General features: G+C 37.1%; 1 protein-coding gene across 3 annotated transcripts in view; it reads right to left on the minus strand.

Moving 5' to 3' along the window:
• LOC110114735 (uridine nucleosidase 1) overlaps nt 1-26704 on the minus strand; it is a 77483-nt gene that overhangs the window by 25408 nt on the left and 25371 nt on the right. The window contains exons 3-7 of one of the 3 annotated variants that reach the window (XR_003700831.1): nt 11348-11783; nt 11170-11265; nt 10768-11010; nt 10599-10703; nt 9063-10530 (exon numbers count right to left, since the gene is read on the minus strand). The exons of 1 other annotated variant lie outside the window; for it this stretch is intronic. The gene's annotated coding sequence lies outside the window, so the exon portion shown is untranslated. Of the gene's footprint in view, nt 1-9062; nt 10531-10598; nt 10704-10767; nt 11011-11169; nt 11266-11347; nt 11784-26704 lie in introns of those variants that run through there. One more of the 3 variants, XR_003700828.1, reaches the window with a different exon arrangement.

Consider the following 26704-nt stretch of genomic DNA (forward strand, 5'->3'; position numbering starts at 1 on the left):
TTTGATTTGACCCCCCCTTGCCTACATCACATTCATCTTGATTATGCTCGAATTCTAGTTGAGTTTGCATTCGTTGTAATTTAGAATTCGGATTCTAGTTGAGTTTGCATTCGTTGTAATTTACTGATAATCACAGGCTCTCAAGATTTTGAGTTTGGGGAGATTATACCTTTACAACATTGGTGGCGATGGTAGGAATGAAATGCATAAGAATAACCATTTTTTTACTCTTCTCTCTTTCTTTTTTTTTTCTTTCCTTTTTTTGGATATATAATGATAAATAATAATAATAATAATAATAATAAAATCACTATAACAACTATCAACTAGTAGCTAATTATTGAATAATACCAATAGTTAATTACTATAACAAAAATCAAATCTAATAATAATTAACTATTAACTAATATTAAAAGCTAACTATAATAGCATTTGATAATAATAGTAGTTAATCACATCAATTAATATTATTATTAACTAATAATAACAATAATTATAATAATAATAAGTAATTATAACTAATAACCAGATATAATAAAATAAAAAACATATACACAAGGTTGACTACAGGGGAGATTTGGAGGAGTTGAGCTCGGTTTGGAAGGATTTGTGAGACTGGGGCTCAGCTACAGGTATGAAGAATGGGTTGGGCTAGCTAAGTAGGCTTTGGATGTTTCTTATGAAGAGGTCGAGTAAGAGCTGCTTGTGATAGATGGGGTTCGGCCAGAGGAAGAGCAGAGATCTCACTCACTCTTTTTGTTCTGGTATGTAGAAGAAAGGGAGAAGGAGGTGAGTGGAGTGATTGGGCTCCTATAGAGAAATGGAGAGGTAGCTCGAATGAAGTAGATGAATCCAACGTATAGAAATCGAATTGGGTTGCGACTTTGGTTTGAGGATTTGATCAAGTAGGGATGGCTAGGGCTTTGGTTCGGTTCTAGAAGGTAGATCGAGAGGAGTTCGGGAGGAGTGATTTACGAACTGGGGGGCCGAAGTCGGAAGCAGGTTCGGGATGCTTTTTTTGATTCGGCTTGAAGTCCAACGGGTTGAGGGAAATTAAGACAAGGAAGCGAAGGAGGTGGGGTGGCAGGCGCGAGCTGCAATCTAGTTCAGGTGGTTGAAGATCGACAATCAAAGGAAGCGAAAGTCTCACGCGAGGCTTCGGTCGTGACTACTAGTAAGTAGGGTCAGTTGTCTATGGGGTTCGGCGGAAGCTTGATTGGGATCTGTAGGGAAGGAGGTCAGGATGCTTCTGGCTACGACAGAGTCGAGCGTGTTGTGGGAAAAAAGAAGAAGGAAATGCCTTAATCTACCTTCTCATTTTAACAACATTGGAGAACGACGATCGAGGCTCTGCAAAGGATTTGCGGGAAGCGACGCGAGTTCATCAACCTCAGCGGGATTTCATGCGGGATTTGCAAAATTTCAGTCCGAGGTATGTTTAGATTTTTGTTGTTTTTGTTTCTTTGTACAGAGGTCAACAGCGGGGTCATTTTCATTTGGGAATTAAACCTTGTCGACTCTGCCAATTTATCAACAAAGGATCGGGTTCATTGCTGGCTTTGTGATTTTGTTAATGAATTTCTTTTGTCATTGACCTTAAAGGCCTTATATGAACTATAAAATAAAATATTTCGGTCGGTGCCATGACCAGATATTTGTTTAACGATTCGAGCCATGTCGACTCTTATTTATCTATATAGAAGGTTCAGTCTCGAACTGTGGTTCATATATTGACCCGCGCAAATCCCTAGACATCGTGTACCCGTAACATACTTGTAGGAGCCCATGCAGGTGTTTGGGAGAATTTTATAATTATTTGGTGAACCTTGTTGACTCCTATTTACCTATTTAGGAGGATTGTATTCAAATTTATTGACCCACGCATCATTCCTAGACGTCACGTGTATTCCTATAACATGCTCGCTAGGGCCTATGCAGGTTGTGTGATTACAAATGACCATATGTGTACCTATATGCATACATATTACGGTGCATGTGCAGGGGCATTTTAAGATGTTTGCATGCAATGCAAAAGGGTGTTTGGTTGCATAGGTGGCTATTGCTGTCAGATGCATAAGGTTTTATTTTGGGCTTTATTGACGTCTTATGTCTGCTTGTATAAACATTGCAGATCCAGTGGTGTGGTGTTGTACTACAGCGGCCCATGGTCTTTCATTACTAATTCCCCACTTTTGCTTATAGTTGAATCGTGGCATTGTCACCTTATTATCACAAGAGACCTCTTTGTTCTAATGTAAACTCCCCTTCTCATTCATCGGGATGTCTTTTTAGGGCTCATATAAAAATCAATAAGTAGCTCTTCCATTATGTCATCATCATCATTTTATGTTGTTGACTTAAATAAAGAATCAATTATTTCAACCTTAGATGATTGCATTCTTACTGATGCCCTATACTTTGAAATCAGTAACTACTGTATTGAAAATAATCCTTTTCAGGATCTACAGTACTGTGAGTTTCTACAATATGTAGCCTCCATAGTTGAGTAGTTGGGCTCTAAGATAAGTAGAGGTATCTGAGTGCTCTTGTCATTCTTGACTTCTTCAATAAGAATAATAGTCTGATCATCATGGAGATATTGAAGGAATTTGCATTTCTTGAAGGAACTTTGAAACACCATGAAATTTAGTTTGAATTTGTTCAAGCATCTCTTCCATTCTTACAGAAAGTGCCCTTCTCATGGGAAGATTATATCCAAGAAATCAGTAAGTACTTGTATTACTTGGTTGAACAGCATCGACAGAGGCGGTACTATAGCACTATCAGTGTGTATGGTATATTATGTTGCAATGTCAAACTTTGAAGATGATTTGCAATTTTAAGAGCTATAGATGTCAGAGATGTTTTTTCTCAAATAAAAGGCAAAGAAGAAACTTTGAAATACTAAGAAATTTAGTTTGAATATGCTCAAACATCCCTTTCTTTTTTACAATAAGAGGTATGCCCTCCTCATACAAGGGTTCTCTTCGAGGAGTCAACCAATGCTCGTATTTGTCATATGATCCTGTATACATTTGTGTTCACAAGGGTCTTCCACAATATACCCACTGTTTTTATCTACAAATGGATAGTGTTTATTTATAGGGACCATGAGTGTTCAATATGATCTCCTGGAAGTGTTTGTAGAAGAGCTATTGTTCCTGCATCATATCCACCTTTCACCAATCTCAGATGGTTTGATGTACTTGTTTAGAATGATAGGTGATGCAAGCAAAAATTATGAGAAAGCCTAATTTTTTCAAGCAAAATAAGGACCTTCCTAAGAAATAGAAAATTACACAAATATATCGAAAAATACACAAATACGACAAAATATAACTATTTATAAGATAAAAGATTCTTACAAACTTTGACACTTATAAACACAAACATAAACAATTACCTTACAACTCTTGACAACCATAAAACACCTAAAATAGCATTTCCTTTGCTTGAGAAGAAAGATACAAGTGAAAGGGAACTTGCGGATAGAAGAATGAGATAAGAAGCCTGAGACAAAAGATAGGAGGACAAGCTCGCAAGCTTTCCCAAGAAGAAGATGAAGAAATAGAACAAGCTCTCAAGCTCTTCCAAGAAAAACCCTCAGGTTTTGCTGTCCAAAAATACCATTTAATCATCCTAAAATAGCCACAAACATCTCTATATAAAGACACAAAAGGGGAGCCAAACAGCCACCTAAAACTTCATTTAAAATCAATCAACTAAGGGGAAGAGAGAGGGCAATAGACACCACAAGCAGCCCCCAAATTCTGCACAGAAAACAGCAAGAAAATCCACGAGAAACCCAGCCAGCAAGCCACGGGAAACCCAGCCAGCAAGCCACAGGAAAGCAGCCAGAGAGGGATCTGATGAGGCAACACAGGAAACAGGGGAGGGGATTCACGGGAAAAACAGCCAGGGAAAAATCCCAAGAGACAACCAGCTAGCTTTTATTCTCAAAGAAGAAACCAAAGAGACACAAGAATGGGAAGAAATAACCAAGGGTGAAGAACCAAATTCACTTCTCATAATGAGCTAAAAAGTAGGAGAACTGTCACAACCCCAAGGATCTAACTTGGAAGAATTATTCATTTAATTATGTAAACAATCAATATACCAGAGTTATCTATGTCATCTATCTGTACATAACAGTACAACAATTTCAATAATTTAGAACATCAATGTACACATTTATATTCATTCCCAAAAGTCATTTACATTACTCAGGATCTTCATAATTATCACGTATCCATCCTAGCCTGAGTACAAAAAAATCACTATAACAAAGAAAACAGAACCTGAAAAACCCTGATCAATCTCACTCCTTCCTTGCCCTGACCTGAAATCATTAACCACATATAATGAGCTTCAAAAGCCCAGTAGATCACCAACTTACAATTGAAATCAAAACACAGTACAGAAGCAATATGCATGTCGATCAATCAAATCATAGCAATCACTTACACATGATTATTGAGTTAATGTAGAAACAGAAATCAATGCAGTAACAGTAATATCCACAATCGACAGTAGTAAATTCTGTAAATAGTATAAAAGTCTATAAAGCAATAAACCCGAACGTATGCCAGATCTCTACAGTACTTGTCGTAACGATAACCTTAGTCAAATCACTAAAGAAAGCATCGTATCTGTAATATCAGTACAGTATAAAATCGTATACAGCGTCAAATCAATACATCAGTAATAACTGTTGAAATCAAATCGATGCAGCAAAAATTATATCGAAATGTATACATGCTATCTAGTTATTCTATATCACGTGCTCAGTATATCACATGCATAAGAGCAATACAATGTAGCTAGCAGTAGTATAAAATAGTACCAATGTCTGTATCAGTATCATTAACAATCCAGTAATAGAAACAATAATGCAGTAACAGTGAAATCGTGCAGTAACAGTAAATCCGTACAGTAACGATAAATTCGTACAATAATAAGAACAATGCTTCAAAACATGCATTTCAGTACAGTAGTCTTACTAAACAAGTAGAAGTGCTGGCTATTACAGTATTTTACAGTCTTGTATCAGTATCAATATCATTATGCGTTGGCTCAATAAACAGAGTCGCCACTCCTTGCCCGTCTGCATAGTAATCATCTCTTTATAACTCTCAATCAGTATCACGTGAATCAGTAGAGGATAAAATCATGTTTAAAGGAAAGCCCTTCGACCCACCATCCTGTACAGATCAATCAGTCTCCAACCAACGATTCAACCTGTCTCTAATTGTCTATTACACATACAGCCATATCACAGTAATATAACATTTCAATCATGTAATCACATTCATTTTCATATCATCAATACATTGTATCAAACAAACATGATTTAATTTAATTTAGAAAACTCTTAAAATATCATATAGTAGACAGAAGTCGTTATAATTCAAAAAAAATCCAATGAAAAATCACAAATAAATACTCAAACTGCTCAAAATCACATTCTCTATAAAATACAAAAAGTTACACGGTGAAAGTTTTTTCAATACAAATATATGCACGTTTTTCGGTAACGGGAACACAAATCTGAGCAGAAAAAAATCAAAACACGAAATCTTCGAAATCAGAAATATGATCTGGATTCCTTACTGCGAGATGAGCAAGTCTTCCAACTGCATCGACGAATGAAAATCACTCCGCGGCCTCCAAAACCAAGGTTTTTTCCTTTTCTTCCTTTTTTTTCTCTCCTCTCTTTTTCTTTCTTCAAAACGAGTCAAACGGTGTATTAAAAGATTTTTTCGATCGTACGGACGATATTTACGTTCGTACCGGTATGATCGTCTCTGGACTGCATTCAGACCACTTCGTACGGAGGATAATTAATTTTCATACCGGGACGATCGCCTCTGATTTGCACTTATTCAGTTCGTACAGACGATATTAACTTCATGCTGGACGATCCTAACCAAAAATCATGAAATCTGAAGGGGTTTTACAAGAACTAACCAATATAATGAGCTAAAGTTTTAGCTCAAGTATTTATGAGCTAGCACCAATTAAAACCCAACTTTTTAAGCTCAAAACCAAGCAGCCAAAGCCCAATCCGAGAGCAGCCAAGACCCAAACCGTGAGACAACAAGCAGCCAAATGAACAAAATATTCATTTTGTTTTAACCCCTCCCCTTGCCTACATCAATTCTCCTCCGGTTGAAAGAATTCATCTCCCGATGAGTTATCTTTAAATTTCTTCTGAGGCAAAGAAGGTGCTTCAAGCTCTCGAATTTTTGTCAAATACCTTTTCAAGATCTCGTCTCACTCTCGCTTGAATTGTTCTTGTAAAAGTTGTTTCTTTTTCATGTACTGCTCCGTACACAAATATATCTTCACTTGGAGCTTGTATAGTTCATTCTGCAAGGGATCTGTCGAATCTCCATCTGTCAGAACCAATCTGTCCATTTGAGTTTCGAATGTAGGATCAACTGACTGAATTTCTTCGACGACTGACTCAATTTTTTTGTGATTTTGCATTTTTTTAACTCTTTAAAAAAAAGACATGAAAAGAGATTTAGGAAGACACAAACCTAGGCTCTGACACCAAATTGATGCAAGCAAAAATTAGGACAAATACAAGAATATATAATTATTTATAAGATAAAAGACTTACAAATTTTGACACTTACAAACACAAACATAAACACTTACAAACACAAACATAAACAATTACCTTACAACTCTTGACAACCATAAAACACCTAAAATTGCATTTCCTTTGCTTGAGAAGAAAGATATAAGTGGAAGGGAACTTGCGGATAAAAGAATGAGATAAGAGTCCCGAGACGAAAGATAGGAGGACAAGCTTGCAAGCTTTCCTAAGAAGGAGAGGAAGAAACGGAACAAGCTCTCAAGCTCTTCCAAGAAAAAACCTCAGGTTTTGCTGTCCAAATATACCATTTAATCATCCAAAAACAGCCACAAATATCTCTATATATAGGCACAAAAGGGGAGCCAAACAGCCACCTAAAACTTCATTTAAAATCAATCAATTAAGGGGAAAAGAAAGAGTAATAGATACCACAAGCAACCCCCAAATTCTGCACAGAAAATAGGAAGAAAAGACATGGGAAACCCAGCCAGCAAGCCACGGGAAACCCAGTCAGCAAGCCACGGGAAAGCAGTTAGAGAGGGACCCGGGGAGCCAACACAGTAAACGAGGCAGGGGATTCACAGGAAAAATAGCCAGGTAGAAATCCCAAGAGATAACAAGCCAACTTTTATTCTCAAAGAAGAAACCGAAGAGACACAAGAATGGGAAGAAACAACCAAGGGGAAGAATCAAATTCACTTCTCATAATGAGCTAAAAAGTAGAAGAACTAACTAATATAATAAGCTAAAGTTTTAGCTCAAGCATTTATGAGCTAGCACCAAGTAGAACCCAACTTTTTAAGCTCAAAACCAAACAGCCAAAGCCAAAGCCCAACCCGAGAGCAGCCAAGACCCAAACCGTGAGACAACAAGCAGCCCAAAGAACAAAATATTCATTTTGTTTTGACCCCCCCTTTCCTACATCAATGGGTCTTCCACTATCGATTTCCAGTGTTGTCATTTCAATTTATAAGCATTGTTGTTTATGTTGGGGATTTCATTAGTACATGTGGGAGACACTCGTGCATTCTACAGATGACTGTTATTACTTGCAAGTACAGTACACTTGACCTCATAGGGACTATTGTGGAAGTCTGTTGCATTCATCAGCATCATCCATTATGTACCTTGTCTAATGTATTCATAGGTTCTGATGATTGATGTTTGCTTGTGATTGTTTAGATACTGTAAATTGACTATTGTCATTACTTATATGCACCGAGGTCCTGTTCGTTACGAGTCCCTTGCTATTAATTTGATGTTTGTTTAAATAATCAAATTTATCTTTTGTATTTTGATTATTATTATGCATTTTAGTATTTTAGGGTTTTGTTCCCTGCTATTCAGCTTAAATCCCTTGTTTGTTCGGTTCAAGTTTAGTTCCATGTTGTTTGTTCGAGTTCTCTATTTGTTCAGTTAAGATTTAGTTCTCTGCACGGTTCTTCAAGTATTAGTCATTTCTATTCAAGTATAAGTCCTTTGTATTGTTGCTCAAGTGAAGTCTTCTTATTGTTCAAGCTTTGTGCACTTTACTCTGAATTTCGGCAGCATCTCAACATACACCCGTTTGGGAGAAATACATGGAGTCATAGCCTACCCGCCACGTCAACAAAGACGTGCACAGTCGGTGTCGGAGGACACTGCGGCAGTAGTCTTTAATCCCACCAAGCCAAGAAAAACGAGCATGGATCTTTAGGGGTACTTTTTATTTTCTATTCAAATTCCTTTTTGTTCATGTCCTGTGCATTTCAATCTGAATTTCGACAACATCCTGGCATATCCTTTGTTTGAAGAAAATATGGGGAGTCATAGCCTGCCCACCATGTCAAAAAAGACGTGCACGATCAGTGTGGGAAGACATTGCTGCCGTATTCATCAATCCCACCATGCCAAGAAAGACGTGCATGAGTCTTCAGAGGAACCTGTTTAAAATGCACAGTGATTTCCCCACGTATGGGTACTTAACATTTTGCCCTACAATGCTAAGAAAAGCACGCACAAGGATTGCATGCCTCGTCGCAAGCATCGCAGCGAGTTTTCTCCCACCGTGCTAAAAAAATGCGTATGGGTGGTTGCTCATCGCATTATAAATATCGAAAACAAGACTTTAGGGGGATTACCTACCTCGCTACAGCATCGCAATGAAGTTCCTCCCACCGTGCTAAGACAATCGAGCATGGGTGGTTGTTCGCCACGTTGTAAGCGTCGAGGATAGGATTTGTACCTTTAAAACTGTAGGGGTCGTCGACGATCGCGTCGGGGTAATAATGGCTCATGGATCGAGGCAAGAGAAAATCTCTACGTTTTTTTTATCTTTTCATCTTATTATAATTAATCATAATTAATTATAATCAATAATAATTAACTCTAATTAAAGATAATTAATATTAATTAATAATGATTAGTTATAATTAATTATAATAAATAATAATTAATTAAGATTTAAAATAATTAAATACAATCAATTAAAATTAATGATGATTAATCATAATTATAAGTGATTAGATAGGATTGATTAACTAATCGTTATTAAAAATAATTATTTAATTAAGATTAATAACAGTTAGTTTAAATCATGGTTTAAAATTGCGCAATAAGTGGCGCGCCTCAGCACAATTTCGCCCCTTTAAGCCTTAAAGCTCACACAATGAGTTAAGGATTTGAAGTGTACGCCTCAAGTTTACTGAGGCCCGCCTCAAGTTTATTGAGACCTGCCTCAAGTTTACTAAGGCACGCCTCAAGGCGCGCCTCGCCTCAAGATTTAGCAGCGTCCACCTCTAAAAATTAAAAAAAATGCTAACCTAATATATATTTGTTCAATTCGGACCGCCCAACCCTCGCGCAGTCTTTTGTCATTTCCCGAAAACAGTTTTTCTCCCTTCTTCGAGGGCAGTTCACTACAGGAAAACAGGCCTATACCGGCGGACTAAATCCACCGGTATCAATGAAAATGGCCAAAAATTGTTGCTTTCCGGCGGATTTCAGGCGAAAAACTCTCCGCCGGTTTATTGCTAGTCGAAAATTTTTTCCGGCTAACAATTTGCGCCGGAAACATTTTCTGACAGTATTTCCGGCGAAATATATGTGAATCTCGACATCTCGTGTTTTTCTTTTTTCATACCGGCGGATCTTCCATCATTAATAAGACGATTCGTAACCGTCGGATAATATCCACCGAAAACACCGTATCGTTGTACCGACAGAGACGCCGGCGGATATTCCGTCGAAAACCTGGAGCATAAAGAAAAAAACCTTCCTTTCTTTAAAAAGTGATTTCCACAAAAAACCTGCATAAAAGAACACATAAACAACACAATTTGCATTTATACATCAAATTCTGATAAAAAACATCACCAATTACATGATCAAACATGTCCAAACAATAATTAACTAAACATGTAGAAACAGATGTCCACATATAAACATAACAAAAAAGATGTTCAAACAACACATATAAACATGACATAAAACATATAGAAACAGATGTCCACATCAGTAAAATAGATAAATAACATCTACTCTGATTCAGTTCCATCCTCAGTTGATGCTGTACTCCTCCGACTACTCAGCTACTCCCTCATCTTTCACATTTCTTCTAACATTTGAGCTTGTTGTTGCTGCATATGCATCTACTACTGCTGTATTTACATTTGCCAATCATTTTGTGCTTTCCTTACCTGTTCTAGCTTGATTTTAAGGACAGCTATCTGTTGGATATATAAAGAATCATGTGTATTAGATGAAAAACTGGAGCCACTAGATGTCTGCCCTTCATATGCATAAGCTTGCGAGCCTAACCCATATACTCTGTCGTGCTACATTCCTCCTGCCGCTTGCTGCCAAGTGCGATAGTTAGAATATTCCGCTGATCTAGCAGAAGAACCTTCACCTACTGTAGCCTAATTTTCTCGAAGTCGTGTGTACTCCTATGAAAGTTAATAAAAATTTAAGCATTTTATATATAACAACATAAAAATGAAACTTACATACTTACATAAGCTTTCCTCGCTCGCTCGTAAACCCATTGGTGGTCCTCCTGCCGCTTATGGATATGACTATGCAATTCAACAGGAGTCAGTTATTTACCCAGCACCTTTTTCTGTGAAAAGCATATGTTAGTATTCTAATTAAAGAAAATTATTAAATATTTTAAATTGCCTTACTAAATGTCTTTTATGCTCAGTATGAGGAACAGAACCCCCTGTATGAAGGGAACTACCCAAGCCTCCAAAATCAGAAGCTATGTTCTGTCTATTCTGATCCCTCCTGGTATAATCCGGGCTACCCCAAGCACTGCTCAACTCTGCCCATAACCCTCGTCAATCCAGAGTGGTCGCTGGCCTGCCTTTTTAATATCAGTAAACATGTCTCGCAAGCGAGTCGAGCCACGCCTCTCAAAATTCTTTCTGATTTTATCATTATGTTATGGAAGCCAATAAAAATCTTTATGCATTTAAACACATACAATAAAGAATAAATAAATTTGTTAGCTTATGTAAATTACTTATAATACAAAAAAAATTATATAATAATAAACCTCAAACTCTTTAAACCACATTTCGTACTTCTTTTGAGATTTTCTTCCAAGAAATATAAGGAGCATCGTATCTGCTCCGTATTATGCTCGTATTTTATGCATTGGCTTCTTTGACGGATGAAACCTGAGAGAAATATATTACTTATCAGAAAAATTAATTCAATTTTATTTGCATTGATGAAATAAAATTAGTACTTATGTGTCACCGTCAAGTTCAATCAACATGCGACCCTCTGTCGCCTGCTTTGTTGCAACGGGCTGAGGTGGTGCAGTAGCGGGCTGAGGTAGTGCTGTAACGGGCTGAGGTGATGCTGTAGCGAGTTGAGGTAGTGCTGTAGAGGGCTGAGCAGGTGGTGGGACATATGACGGATATGAATATGGCGGATATGTAGGATAGACACCATGAGAAGGTGGTGGTGGGAAGTAGGGGTAGAAAGGAGTAGTCTGCGTAAGGTCCGGTGAAGGTAAGTATGGGTCTGGTGAGTAGAACTGTGGGCTAGGCTGACTCTGAGTAGTTGGCTGAAATGAAGAGGTGCCCGCAATACTTATAGACCTGCTGGATGAGCTAACAGTAATCTTCTTGCTACGCTTACCAAATATATTCTTTATTATTCCTCTTTGACGATCATCTCCTGAAGTCATCTGCACAAAAAATTAAAAAAAATTAGCAATATGAATTACTACAAAAAAATAAAATAAAATAGCACAGCAATTAAAATAATGCAAGTACAAAAAGATTATAAATATACAATAACGCGGCACTTAAAAAAATTATTTATTAGTCAAATATCAATTACATTATGCTGATTCATTTTCATACGATGAAACTTCTGCACCACTATCAGATTCGTCATGAATCTCCTCTATGTTTAAATCCACTTCTTCTAACTCCAACTCACTCTCAATAGTTATAATTTAATCGTCCACATCGTTAGTAACATCTTTTATGTTTGACATAAACTCTTATTGAGGTGCTGGTGGTATTGTAGTAGTCTTCTCAATAATTCCCGTGAGTTTGGTCTTCAAAACTACGAGTCAATCTTGCTTGCCTCGTACTCTACTCGGGTAATTTGCAAAATAGACTTGACTTGCCTAACTAGCAATGATGACTGGGTCAAACTTAGAATATTTCCTACCTCGCTTAACTTCTGTAATATCGTACAATGGATGTTTTCTTGTACATTTATTTTGTACTGGATCAAACCCTCACAATTAAAAAGATAAACATTATTCCAAACATCAGGATATTCCAACTTTAATATTTCTTGCAATACCCCGTAATACTCAAAATCATCACCTGTATGGGTATTCCCTCTAACACATACACCAGCATTATCTATTTTTCTATCTTCACACCAAGATTTTGTTTGGAATTTGTAACCATTAACTAAAAAAATTTGAAAACACTTCACAGCTCTATTAGGTCCCCAAGCTAGATCAACTAACCTATAATATTGCAAATTACTTCCTTTAGTGTGAACCTATAGTTAGTACGTAAAATATGTCAGTAGCATGCTTAATAAGTAATTAAAGAGATGAATAGCCATTTTATGTATCGTATTTCTAAATCAAATTGGGAATTCTGTTTTCACTATCTTTTGGACTTCTACTTCTTCTGTTATATTCAATCCATCAATAAAACTTCTGTAAACATTAAGGTTTAGATTGAATTTAAGTATGAGAACAAATTTATAAGCAAGCTTATTCATACTTACTCGAGATATGGCTCAACTTCATCACAATTAAGCAAGACATATAAAGTGGCAACTCGCATCTCCTATCAGTCAAATAACGCATGGTACTAGCGCTTAATAGTTCAACACTACCGTTGAATACAGATAAATTTGAGGAATGACTCACATTTTCAGGTGCAGTGCTATAACTTGACTGTGACGTTGTTTCAAAGTAATAAAAACAAAACTGGGTTGTCTCGTACATTAAATTTGCTTCGCATATTGATCCTTCAGGATGTGTTTTGTTCCTAACAGTCTTCTTAAGTTTATTTAAATACCTCTCAAAAGGATACATCCATCGATACTGAACAGGTCCACCAACTCTAACTTCATATGGCAAATGCACGGGCAGATGCTCCGTAGAGTCAAAGAAGCCTGTAAGAAATATCTTCTCAAGTTTACACAGAATAAAAGGGATATTCTGCTCCATAAGAATCAGGGACTCTGTATTAAGCTTTGAAGAGCATAAATCTTTGAATAAGATACTAAACTCGATCAAGGACTTTAAAATTTGATCCGACAAATAACTAAAGGCAGTTGGTAGTATAGACATTGCATAAAGATATGGCAGTCATGACTCTTCATACCAAACAATCTCTCAATTCTAATGTCAACACATCTACTTAGATTTGAAGAATAACCATCAGGCACCCGTAAACTCTTCACCCATTCACAAACAGATTGTCTTTGCTCTAAACTTAAAGTTAATGAAGCTTTTGGTTTTAAAAATCTTCCATTTCCAGCATCCCTCAGTTCTAATGTTTTCCTCCTACAAATCTCATTTAAGTCCATTTTTGCTTTTATGTTGTATTTGGATTTATCTTTGATGTTCATAACTATTTTGAATATATTATCAAATACATTTTTCTCTATATTTATCATGTCTAAGTTATGTCTGATTAAGTTTGTCCTCCAATATGGTAATGACCAATAAATACTTTTCTTTGCCCAATTATGATTGACACCATACCCTGGTAATTTGTAATCAGCTAATGTTGGAGAATCCACTATTGTGAGCATTGATCTTACTCTTTCAAATACTTATTCACTAGTAAATCTAGGAGGAGGCAGCGACATAACTATTTTATTTTTGACAAAACCATCCTTATTTTGCCTAAAAGGATGATATGTAGGTAAGAACATGCGATGACAGTCGAACCAAGTGTTTTTCCCTCCGTGCTTTAAAGTGACCGACTTCGTATATTCCATACAAAGCGGACAAGCTAATTTTCTAGAAGTATTCAACCTGAGAGCATACCGTACGGGGAGAAAATCATCAATTGTTCAAAGTAATACTGCACTCATAATGAAGTTTTGTTTGGTGGAGATATCATATGTACTTATTCTCTCTTCCCATAATAATTTTAAATCATCAATTAATGGTTGTAAGAATACATCGATGGATCTCATTGATGCATATAACTGTTACAGTCTAGGAATTATGGTTAAGTAAAATAACCTTCTGGTTGGTATTTCCTTCAGCTTTCTTTTCGTGATAGATTTTGGTTTAAATCTCGTTGCGTTGCAATAATGACATGCAATATCTGATTAGAAATCTTTATAAAATAATATGCATCCATTGACACAACAATTTATTTTTATGTATGTTAAACCAAGCTTAGAAATCAACTTCTTAGTCTGATATAAATCTGTAGGAATTATGTTATCTGCTAGATTGAATTCTTTGAGCAATCTAATTAATTGATTAAAACAATCACAAGGGACATTATATTCTACCTTGATACTTAACATCTTAACAGCAACGGACAGCTCTGAGCGAGTGGTACACCCATTACATATTGGTTGTTGGGAAACATGCAATAAATCATAAAAATTTTGTGTTTCTTTATTAGATGACTCTTCTGTATATTGCTCAAATTATGCTCCACTTGCATCTATAGTAGCATTAAGAATCGAAATGTAGTTCATACTCACCATGTGAAGTTCAATACCAATATTTTGACATGAAATCCCGACAATATAGATCAACAGTAACGTCATCTGGGCTTAGGTGCACCTAATTTTTATGTTTAGAACATGGGAAATGAAACTTTTCATCTGAGATGAAACTAGGTAGTTGACAAGCTGTCTGAATAAAAATATTCACCCCTCTAATGAACTCATCCGTTAATGCCTTTCGTCCTTGCGCCAATCGATTATATATCCAACTTCGTTGAGTTCTAATATCCATAATATGACATACATATAATTTGAATATATTAGATAATGTTGTAACATTTATTGGAACTAATATTGCTATGACGCTTCAATAGTTTTAAGTTATGCATTTAATTGAAAATGTCAAATTTGGCCAATGAAAAGGGTAACAACCATCTGAGATCTCGTCTATCTTTAAGGTTACAACATCTCTTTAATATATCAACATCCGTCTGAGATCTCGGGATGGACATCTCTCTAATCAACTAGCACAATTTTAATCATACTATTTGATAAGACAAACCTTTTGAATGAATTGGATTGAACAAATTGATTGAACCCGATCTCTCTAAGATCTCACTATCTTTACCCAACTACTGGGATCACCCTATCTGAGATCATAATTATATATGCAAATCACTAGTTAATTCCCACATATTATGCATATCACTAGCTAATTCCAACACATCAACAACGATGACATCACTAGATAAGGCCTCCGTTAAATGCGACCAAACCATCTAAGGCGACTCATTCTAATCTTATCTTCCACTGGAGCTACTCCAACATTTTCACGTATATGCTTATTTCTTTTATAACAAATGATGATGATTACTGCATGCGCAACGTTACAAGAGAAAGAAAGAAAGTTACCTACACAGCAAGCTAGCTCCCCTTAAAATGTCGTAACAGCCGATCCAGCAAGCGAAGTCGAACAAGTTACCTATATAGCAAACGATCAAGCATTAATGTGGAAGCTAGGTCTTCGAGCGTTAATGTCTAAGTTAGGTCGTCGAAGTAGCGAAGTCAAATAGCGCGAAAGAGAGAAAGTTACCTGAACACGGTCGAAGGAGCGAAGGATCGGAGCGAAGGAGCAAAGTCGAACACGGTCAAAGGAGCAAGTTGAACCGCGATGGAAGGAGCAAAGGATCGGAACGAAGGAGCGAAGTCGAACAGCGACACTGTCGAACGCCGACCAAGGAGCGAAGTCCAACACCGTCGACGGAGCAAGTCGAATCGCGACGAAGGAGCAAAGTCAAGAGGCGTCGGAGCCGTCGGAGCAAAGTCGAACGGCGAAGTCGAACAGCCATCGAAGTCAAACAGTGCCGTCGGAGCGAAGTCGAATAGTAGGGAGTGAAGTCGAACATATTTGAAGGAGAACGGAGCGAAGTCGAACAGCGGCGAAGGGGAGGAGGCACGGAGCGAAAATTAACGAAACAGAGAAATGAGAAGGCAGCCCTAGGGCTTGCCCGATATATGATAATTACCGGCGGACGTTCTGACGGTCCGATTACCAGCGCGAAATCGCCAGTATAATTTCATCATGTTTAAGTTAGTCCGGCACAAAAGACGCCGGTACGTCCGCAGGTACTTACCAACAGACTATGCACCGGTAAAGTTATAAAACAGGCGCATAACCCGTGCATTCTCCGCCTGTAAGTTTGCGACAGGTCAGCCGCCGGAAAGACCGCCGTAAAGTTTCCGTCGCACATGTTCCGTCGGTAACAGCATCGCCATTTTCGGCGACCAGATGTCTGCCAGAAAAATACGACGGTAATAGGACATTTTCCTGTAGTGCTTTTTCCCTCTTCGTTCGGCATCGGCTTCCTTCCACCGTGAGTTGCTCTTCGCCTATTGCTTGGAGTCTCGTTCGACCAACTGCTGAAAGCTCTTCTTCTTAGTGATTCCATCTATCACCTTATTTTGAAATACAAGATCGATCTGTTTTGTGAAAAGGACCTCCATATTATACTGAGTAAGTTCCATAATCAGTTTGTCTACCATTGTCACTGCATTTTTGCTACGCTTGTATTGCACTTTTGTTGCACTTTTGCTGCGCTTTTGTTACGCTTTCACTACTTTCACTCTTACAATATAACATTTTAGAGATTTCATAAAGAAACAGAGTAACACTAACAACTATTGCTAAAGATAATGAATACAACAATATGCTGGGCAGCCGGGGGTCCGAGGGGACGCTTCCCCCTGGCAAAGTTCGACCTACCCGGTCAGGCACTGTCAAGAGAAAGCGCCCTTGGAAGGGTATCGAGCATGTACCGAGCAGTATTGAGCATGTACCGAGCGGTACCAAGCATGTACCTAGTGGAACTAAGCATTGTTGTACCGAGTGATACCGAGCATTTTTTTTTTTTCATTTTAAGAGGTGGACACCTCTAAAACATGAGGCGAAGGTGCGCCTCAGTGAAGTTGAGGCGTACGCCTCAATGCCAGTTCTCATTGCGTAGGCTTTGAGGCTTAAAAGTTTAAAATTACGCTTAGACAGGCCTCAAGGCGCACCTCTTATTGTGCAATTTTAAACCATGATTGTGACCGCATATTTTCATATATTTGTGATAGCATTATTTCAAGTTTAATTATGTCTTTAGTTATATGTTCATTAAGTTCATCAAGTATTTATTGTAATGGGATTTTGATGATTGTTATAAAAAATAAATGAAAAGGTTAAAAGAGATAAGTCATACATAGGGGATAGGTCCCCACAAGTAAAGCTGAAAGACCTAATGAGATAATCATAGGGAAGCAGAGCATAAGGATGTTAATATTTGACCTGACCTGGAACCAAACCCAGATCCAACCCGAAAAATTTTGGGTTCGGGTCAAAATGTTTGTCAAACTGGTCGGGTTCGAGTTCGGGTTAGAGATTCCGACCCGTTTTAAAATTAGGATGGGTTTGGATTGATCCAGAAACCCGAAAGTAACCTGAATAGACCCACGCTCTCCTGTGAGCCCATTCCGTTGTTCTCTCCCGCACTAGCAAATCCCCATCTCCTTCCCCTAAGCTAGTGTAATTCGAACCTGCAGGCCCTGCACTGCTCTCGTCCTCCCGCGCTAACACTGCACCAATGTCGACCTCGCCCGCACCGCGTTCGCTAACGCCAGTAGGCCGCGTTCGCTACTTTTGAGCCCATGCACCTAGACCCAAGCCCGTTCCATGCTTGCCTGCACCGTGCTCGCCCTCCAGCACACGCACCGCGCTCGCTGCGCTTATGTAATCCGGGTTACTGTTTAAGTCGGGTCAACCCCGGTAACCCACATGGGTCGAGTCCATGTCAAACAATTTGACTCGCTTACAAATCGGGTCGAGTTAAGGTCAACCTCTTTGAACTCGAGTCAATTATGGGTTCGAGCCAAACCCGACCCAAATATGCCTTTTTACACCGCTAGCCATACAGAAGGTACCCTACTTTCTCTCACTTCTAAAAGTTGGGAGTTTAAATCCGTTCTTGAATGAGAGAGTTGCCCTCTAATTATAAAAGTTAAGAATGTATATCCAACCTTGAATTAGAGAGTTATAAGTGTGCAAAAACCTATAGTCATCATATGACTTGCCCAAAGTATTGAATAGTAAATAGAACATGAAATGTGAAAAATTAAATATATATTAATGTTTTGTACATGCTTATTTATAAACCCTTAAAGTATTTTTAATTGACTGCAAACATGTTTCTTATTTCTTATGCTATACTTACATATTTTATTGAGCTCTATCCCATTAGCAATGGCTGTACTAAAGAAAAAATGAAAGAGCTCATAGGGTTTTAGGCAGGAGATTGACTGCGCGTCTGTGTACATATGTTTTGGGTGTACATAGAAGTCGAAATAGAAAGCTGTACAGACACACTTTTGGGTATGTAATTGTTATTTGAAAGTTTAGTAAACTCTGTATTTTATTCAATGCATTTTAAATATGCTTCCAGTTATGAAATATGAAATAAAATCTTAAGGTTTGAAAAAAGTTGATGTGTTGGGATAGTCTTGATAGGTTATTTCCTACTCACTTGATCTTGACCGATATATTTCATGATGAATATTAGTAAGAGATATATCTCTCCAAACTCTCCCCTCTGTTACACCTCAGATTAACTGTAGGATATTAAAATGGGTTATGACAATATGTATGATTTCACTATCTCAAGTAATCAAGTCTTTGGCATTTAGTTCTGTCCTAGCCTTAGAGAAACTAATAATACTTTATTTGCTTAAACTACAATCCTTGCACATGGTGAATTCAACAAACTTAAGAAAATGTACCATTAACGTGAAGAATCTTTAGATTTTTTTTCACTTAAATAACTAATCTTTGGTGGCATAGATTAAATTGTCATTACACTAATGGCATCTCCCACTATTCATGTGTTAGTGTTAGTGTGGAGAGTACTCCTTGACCTACTAACCTTAATTGGCCCTCCTAAGCTCACATGGTTAGGTAGACTCTTATAGTACTAAGTAAAACTTGATGGTGTTTAGCAAGAGTTAGATTACGCCTGACCTTAAAAACCCAAGTCAACTCATACTTGCCTTAGCAATATTAACCTAAAGTTTTAGGTCAACCCATTGTCTTCCTAGTCTAGCAAGTCACTATACTTGCACCCATTCCAACCTACAAAACTAGCTTCAACTAATAAACTTAGTTCTTCTATAGTGGCCTCAAGTAAACCCTAGGTTATACAATGGTGACTCTAGTAAACCTAAAGCAAATCCTAATCCATATCAGGTTTAATTGACAAATCAAATGAACTTAATTAAATTAATTTTAGAGCTCGATGAGCTAAACTTTGATAGACTACCCTATCTACTTCTCTAGGCTACTCTACTCAAACATATTGGCCATGCGTCATGGCTTGGACCATGAAGAAACAAAATCTTGACCTTCTAAAACCTCGTAAAGCCCTCTCTTCAATTGCCCTATCACATGCATTTAGGCTATCCAAATAAGTGTGCACTCACCCTCTCCTGTTCACTCAAATGCATTTTTCAAAGGTCAATGCTTAACTCATGCTCATGTTCACTCAACCCACATTGGTTGCCCCCTATTTAACCCCTACTTGTTTGCACGTGATTGCGCTCACAACCCATGATAGTGACTGTTCCTCATTGGCATGCTTCCATTCATAGGTGTTTGTGAGTCGTCACTTCACACCATCATGTCGTTCTTCGTAAAGGATCCTTCTTGTTTCCTCCTAATGTCTTATGGTGCCAGCATCTGTCTCTTGATTGATTCCTGCTTGCAAAGTCATCGCTTCACACTTATACATATGTTCTTCGTAGAGGACCCTTCTTGTTTCCTTCTAAAGCCTTATGGTGTCAGCGTCCATCTCCTGCCTGATCATTTCCTATTTTGAATCTTCTCCCAAGTGTCTCAGATAATTCCATTTGTAAATTATTCCAATCTTCTCTTGTCACTCCCATGTTTTCATTCACAATTTTCTTGTTAGCCTTTGCTCCTCCCTTCATCTTAAACAATTCAATACTGCAGGCATTCAAACCCTATATACCCACTCCCATCACAAACCCACAACCCACTTTATCAGTTGCCCTCATGGTTTGACTCATGTTATTTCACCTTTTAGGGCTTGCTTTCACCACTATTGATTTAGGTGATTGAAGTTTCCCTTGTGATTCCACATTTCCACCTACCTTCAAAGCATCTTTGATTGTAATTTCTTCTACTACCTGCATTCCTTGATCCTTCTATGAAGTTATTGGGGGCTTAAAGGCTTCAAGATCTCAATAGACATCATCTACCCAATCTCCTTTGTTTTTTTACCACAGATCTAACCCTCCCCAACACAAACAACCCCCAATTTTTTTATGACAAGTCTAAACTTATTTTCAATAAATATTTTCAAGCTTACTATTCCATTATCTTTTTTTATTATCGTAAAGTTCTCTTTGGGGTGTTCCAATCCTAAAATTATATGTACGCTTATGTTACTTGCATTTAGCAGCTGATTACTATGTTGGACTTCTTAATCCTCAACATATTATTATCAAATTATCTATTGAAGTGAATCACTCTAGACTATAACCTCGTCAATCCTACTATACAAGTGGCTTTCTGAACCATATCTTAAAATAGTTGTAATAGCCAGCTGAACTGGTTCAACAAAGCCTTTTTTTTCCTCCCACATGGAGAACCAAGCAAGGAAATCGATAGTTTAGGATTTAAACTTTGGTATTCGGGTAGGAGTCGTACTAGAAATGGTGTAGGTGTCATTATAGATAAGAGTTTAAAAGATAATGTTATAAAAATTAATAGGATTGGTGATAGAATTATAGCTTTAAAGATTGTTGTTGAGGATAAGATTGTTAATATTATAAGTGTTTATGCTCCTCAGGTAGGTTTGGATATAAGTTCTAAATTAAATTTTTGGAAATAACTTAGAAGAATTAATACAAAATATACCTCTGGAAGAAAGAGTTTTTATTGGAGGAGATTTAAATGGACATGCTGGTAGAGAGGTAGATGATTTTAAAAGCATTCATGGTGGCCATGGATTTGGAACGACGAATGAAGGTGGCAAGACCATATTAGATTTTTGTTTAGCGTATGACTTTTCAATTGCTAATACCTTATTTAAGAAAAGGAATGAGCATCTCATCACTTATAAAAATGGATGTAGTACAACCCAGATTGACTATTTTCTTATTAGAAAATTAAACCGTTTAGATTGCAAAGATTGTAAAGTTATTCCGAGTGAAAATTTATGTACCCAACATCGATTATTAGTTTTGGACTTTAAGATAAAGGGGCATAAAATAAAAAATAAAGTAAAACGTTTTTCTAGGATTAGATGGGGGCATTTAAAGAATATTAACAAAAATATTTTTGGGAATAAGATTTTAGATCTTAAGATTTTGTCTGTGCATGAGGATGCTAATGTTATGTGGGAAAAAGTGGCTAGTGATATTAAGAATATTGCAAAAGATGTGCTTGGAGTATCTAAGGGAAAAGCTCCTAATAGTAAAAATAGTTGGTGGTGGAATCCAATTGTGCAAGAAAAGATTAAAAATAAGAAGATTTGTTATAAAAATTGGTTTAATTTTAAAAATTCTGATAATTGGGAATTATATAAAGTGGCTCGTAAGGATTCTAAGAAAGCAATATGCGATGCAAAGACATTAGCTTTTAGCGATTTATATAATAGATTAAATACTAAGGAGGGAGAAAGATATATGTATAAGTTAGCCAAACAAAGAGATAGGAGTAGTAAGGATTTAGTTCAAGTGAAGTGTATTAAGGATGAAGATCAAAAAATACTTTTCTTAGAAGATGATATTCAACAAAGGTGGATGAGATATTTTGCTAAACTTTTTAATGAAGAGTGTGAAAATAAGATTGACTATAGTGACCTTAGCACCCTAAATGAAAGTAAAGATTTCTGTTTTTATCGGCGTATTAGTAAAACTGAAGTTAGAGAGGCTTTAAATAGAATGAAGGGTGGAAAAGCTGTTGGACCTGATGATATTCCAATAGAGGTGTGGAAATGCTTAGGAGATGAAGGGATTTCTTGGCTTACTAAACTTTTTAATACTATTTTGAAGACTAAAAAGATGCCAGATGAGTGGAGAATGAGTGTATTAATTCCTATTTTTAAGAATAAAGGCGATGCACAGGATTGCACGAATTATAGAGGTATTAAGTTAATGTGTCATACTTTAAAACTATGGGAGCGAGTTATGGAGCATAGGTTGCAACGTGATACTAATGTTTCTCAAAATCAATTTGGATTCATGCCGGGTAGGTCGACTATGGAAGCCATACATTTATTCAGAGGTTTGATGGAAAAATATAGAGGAAATAAGGAGGATCTACATATGATATTTATTGATTTAGAAAAAGCATATGATAAAGTTCCAAGAGAAGTGCTATGGAGAGTTCTTGAAAAGAAAGGAGTCAATAATGCTTATATTCAAATCATTAAAGATATGTATGCAGGAGCTATTACTTGTGTTCAAACACAAGGTGGATTGACCAAGTATTTCCCTATTTCGGTTGGGTTACATCAAGGATCAGCCTTAAGCCCATATCTATTTGCTTTAGTCATGGATGTTCTCACTAGACATTTGCAAGATGATGTACCTTGGTGTATGCTTTTTGCTGATGATATTCTTCTTGTTGATAAGACTAGAGAGGGAGTTGAAGGTAAACTTGAATTATGGAGGTCAACCTTAGAGTCTAAAGGTTTTCGCTTGAGTAGATCTAAAACGGAATATATGGAGTGTAATTTTAGCAGTAATAGTCCTAGTGAGGGGATTGTGACTTTGGGCGATCAAGTCATTAATAAGAGTACACGTTTTAGGTATCTTGGATCTATTGTTCAGAGTGATGGTGAAATAGATGGGGATATTATCAGCAGAATTCAAGTTGGATGGTTGAAGTGGCGGAATGCATCGGGCTTGTTATGTGATAGAAATGTACCCCTCAAACTTAAGGGAAAATTCTATAAGATGGTAGTGAGGCCTGCAATGCTTTATGGTGCCGAATGTTGGCCATTAAAAGAGAAGCATAATACTAAGTTAAGTGTGGCAGAGATGAGGATGCTTAGATGGATGAGTGGCTTTACCCTTAGAGATAGGATACGAAATGAGCATATACATGAAAAGGTTGGAGTAGCTCCAGTAGAAGATAAGATTAGAGAGAGTCGCCTTAGATGGTTTGGTCACATAAAAAGGCGGCCTTCCGACGACCCAGTTAAGAGAGTAGAGGTATTAGATTTGACTTGTGTTAAGAAAGGTAGGAGTAGACCTAAAAAGACTTGGTTAGAAAATATTAGGAATGACCTTTCTTTATTAGATTTAAACGAGAATTTGGCTTTTAATAGGACACAATGGAGAAAAAGGATTCATGTAGTGGTTATCCCCACGTAGTGGGATAAAGGCTTGATGTTGTTGTTGTTGTTGTATGGAGAACCAAGCAAGTAGGTGTGGGACGAGCATACAACACAGAGAGAAGTAACTCCTTGCGATGTTATGAGCAAAGTCGACTTCAGTTTCAATCAGTTCAATAGAGTTGAAGACAGAGGAGAGGGAGAAGAGGGTCTGCATATAGTTTGTGGATTGAATTGACAAAGAAGAGAAGTTGGTGTATTTAAATCAACAGAGAAGAGGGGTTTGGTTGCTTCAATCGACGGAGTAGAGAAGTTCGTCGCTTCAATCAACAGAGAATAGAGATTTGTGCTCTTTGATCGACAAAAAAGAAGAGTTCAATCGTCGATTATATTTTCCTGTATATTTTGTTCAATGGTTGGTGTAGGACATAAACGAATGAGAAGAATAAGAGTTATTTGAGTATGCAATCAAATCAGAGGGGATTGCAGTTTAACTTAGATGAAGGGGTTCATTCAATTTGGCATTTCTATGCGTTCCTCTTTGATAGGAAAGAAAGAGCCATGCCACTTTTTCAAGTCTCAGAGAAGAAAAAGAGTTAGTGTTCAACTATTAATTGATTTTGATTTGGGTGCAAGAATCGGAAATCAGAAAAGAAGAATAGATCATTTCATTAGTTGCTGAAGTTGAAATAAAAAAAGAACAAAAACTGATTTGGTAGAGTCAGAGGACAAAGAGAAAGTTTCCTATTTATAGTTAAAAAATATGTTTAAAATTTTAGTTTGATTTAATAAATTTGATAATTCTACTTGACAAGAAAGAGGATGGATCGGACTCTGAGATCTCATTCGACAAAGAGGAAGAACAAGGTGATAAGGTTTTATTTAAACATCATTTCAATCCTTTTTCATAGAATATAATATAAATTGCAATTAAATATATGATTTAATATTTAGTTCACCTTCAGCATTTTTTTTTATGACGTTCAATGTGTCCGACATTATCTTTTATGACCTTTCATGCATTGAACGGTGTCTTTGATAACATTTCAACATTGTCTTTGATAACATTTATGCTTTCGAAGTTTCCCCTAACAAAATTTGCCATCTCCAACGTAGTTTTGATGTTTTTTGATGTCATTAATATTGTCATGAATAGTGAAAGAACTGATTTATATGCATATTATTCCAATTTATAGATATAGCATAGAAATATAATTAAACATTGAGTATGATGATGTAAATTGAACCCATTAAATTAAATATTATAGATAAAACTTTTATTAAGTAAATGGCTAAAAAAAAGGTTTTGTATATAGACAAAAAATAAATAAAATTAAAAAAAAAATTTAATTAAAATACATATGAATTATTTTATATATGTGCAAACTTATAATGGATAATTAGTGGCTATTTTAAAATTTTCTGGATGCTATTTTATTTGATTGTTTTAGTTATTGTTGAAGGAATTATATCACTATCCCATCGACATTCTTGACATAAGTACTCAGGCAGAGTCGTGACAATAATCCCCTCACAAACTCATCAATGAAATCACCTACCACTCTAATTTGGGTTGCTTTTGTAATAACCTGTTCTCTTTCCTTTGGGAAAAACCAGTTCAACCTAAGCTTTCTCAACACATTTCAAACACCGCCACCTAACACAATTTGGCAATCCCTAATGATGGCCTTAAGTGGGGAGACCAAGCGAGAGAGCAAATAGCTGTGAGAGAGAGAACGGGGAGAGCTAGTGATTTAATGTTAGAACATTAAATCAAGAAGGTGATCACGTCGACCTCCTATGGCACACGTCATACTTGATGACATCGCTTTTTGCATGTTTTAACATCGAGCATGGCCATGTACCTTCGATTAAGTGGGAATTTGAGCATGAACGTGCTCGATCATATTCAATTGACTCGATTGGGCCCTATCGAACCTAATATGAGTAGAGCTGAAGCCAATTCGAGTTTAATTTCATCAAATTGACACAATCGAACTAAATTAACCCAAATCGACTCAATTAACTCAAATCAGGTTCGATTTGAACACAATTGATTCGATTGATCCCAAACTAAATTAGATTGCATCAATTCGTGCCCCATTTGGTCAAATTGACTCGATCGGATCAAATTGAACCCAAATTGAATCGAATCGATTCCGATTCGGGCTAAATTTCAACCCATTTGGTTCAATCTAACTTCAATTAAAATCTAAACCACTTTTTAACTGATTTGAATACCTTCCTAAATCAATAAATCAAATCAATGGCTGCAATATCCTAGAACATGCGTTATCTGTGCGATTCAAACTATACATGCGGCTCAGACAGAAGAAGAAAGGGATGGAACCTATGGCTTTGTTTACAGAGGAATAAGAGCGCTTCCATTAATTCTCCAATTACATAGGAGAGGTCGATCGCTCACCTTTTTTGCTTTTCATACCTTAAAACGGCACAGAGTGGCACACCCCCCTATGCTCATAGGAAGACCCGACCAAAACCCCTCTTCCGCCTCTCTGGTTCAAACAAGGCAAGCCACACAGAGACCCCCCCCCCCCCTCTCCCCCCCCCCCCCGCTAATCGGCTCAAGCTCTCAGACCGAAACCCTCCTTGCCAACTCATCTCCCTCTTTTGCATCTCCCTACTCAAAGCCTCCACCCCCGATTTCAGATCTTCCATTGTCAACCCCGACTTAAATTTTGACCCCTGTCCTGCTGCCATCGGCTTCGTAGCCGACCCATCCAGCCCTGGTGTCGACCCCCTCTCTTATCGCCTATAGCTCACACTGACCTCGTACCTTGTCATCTTCGCAATCTAAGTGGTTGTCCCGACTGTCACGACCCGACCCAGCTAACCTGAATTGACGGGGTGGGAACAGAAAGTCATACGGTAACACATAAAACTTCATTCATAATCAAACATGTACAAATGTTCATCCAACTTCAATTAAAAAAAGAGCAACTAAACATTAAATTTGAAATTTTCAACAATATCAGAAATAACAATCTAAAAACATAACAATAGCTTAAAAAGTCCCCAA

This window comes from Dendrobium catenatum, unplaced genomic scaffold (assembly GCF_001605985.2).
Source record: "Dendrobium catenatum unplaced genomic scaffold, ASM160598v2 fragScaff_scaffold_66, whole genome shotgun sequence".
Taxonomy (NCBI): domain Eukaryota; kingdom Viridiplantae; phylum Streptophyta; class Magnoliopsida; order Asparagales; family Orchidaceae; genus Dendrobium; species Dendrobium catenatum.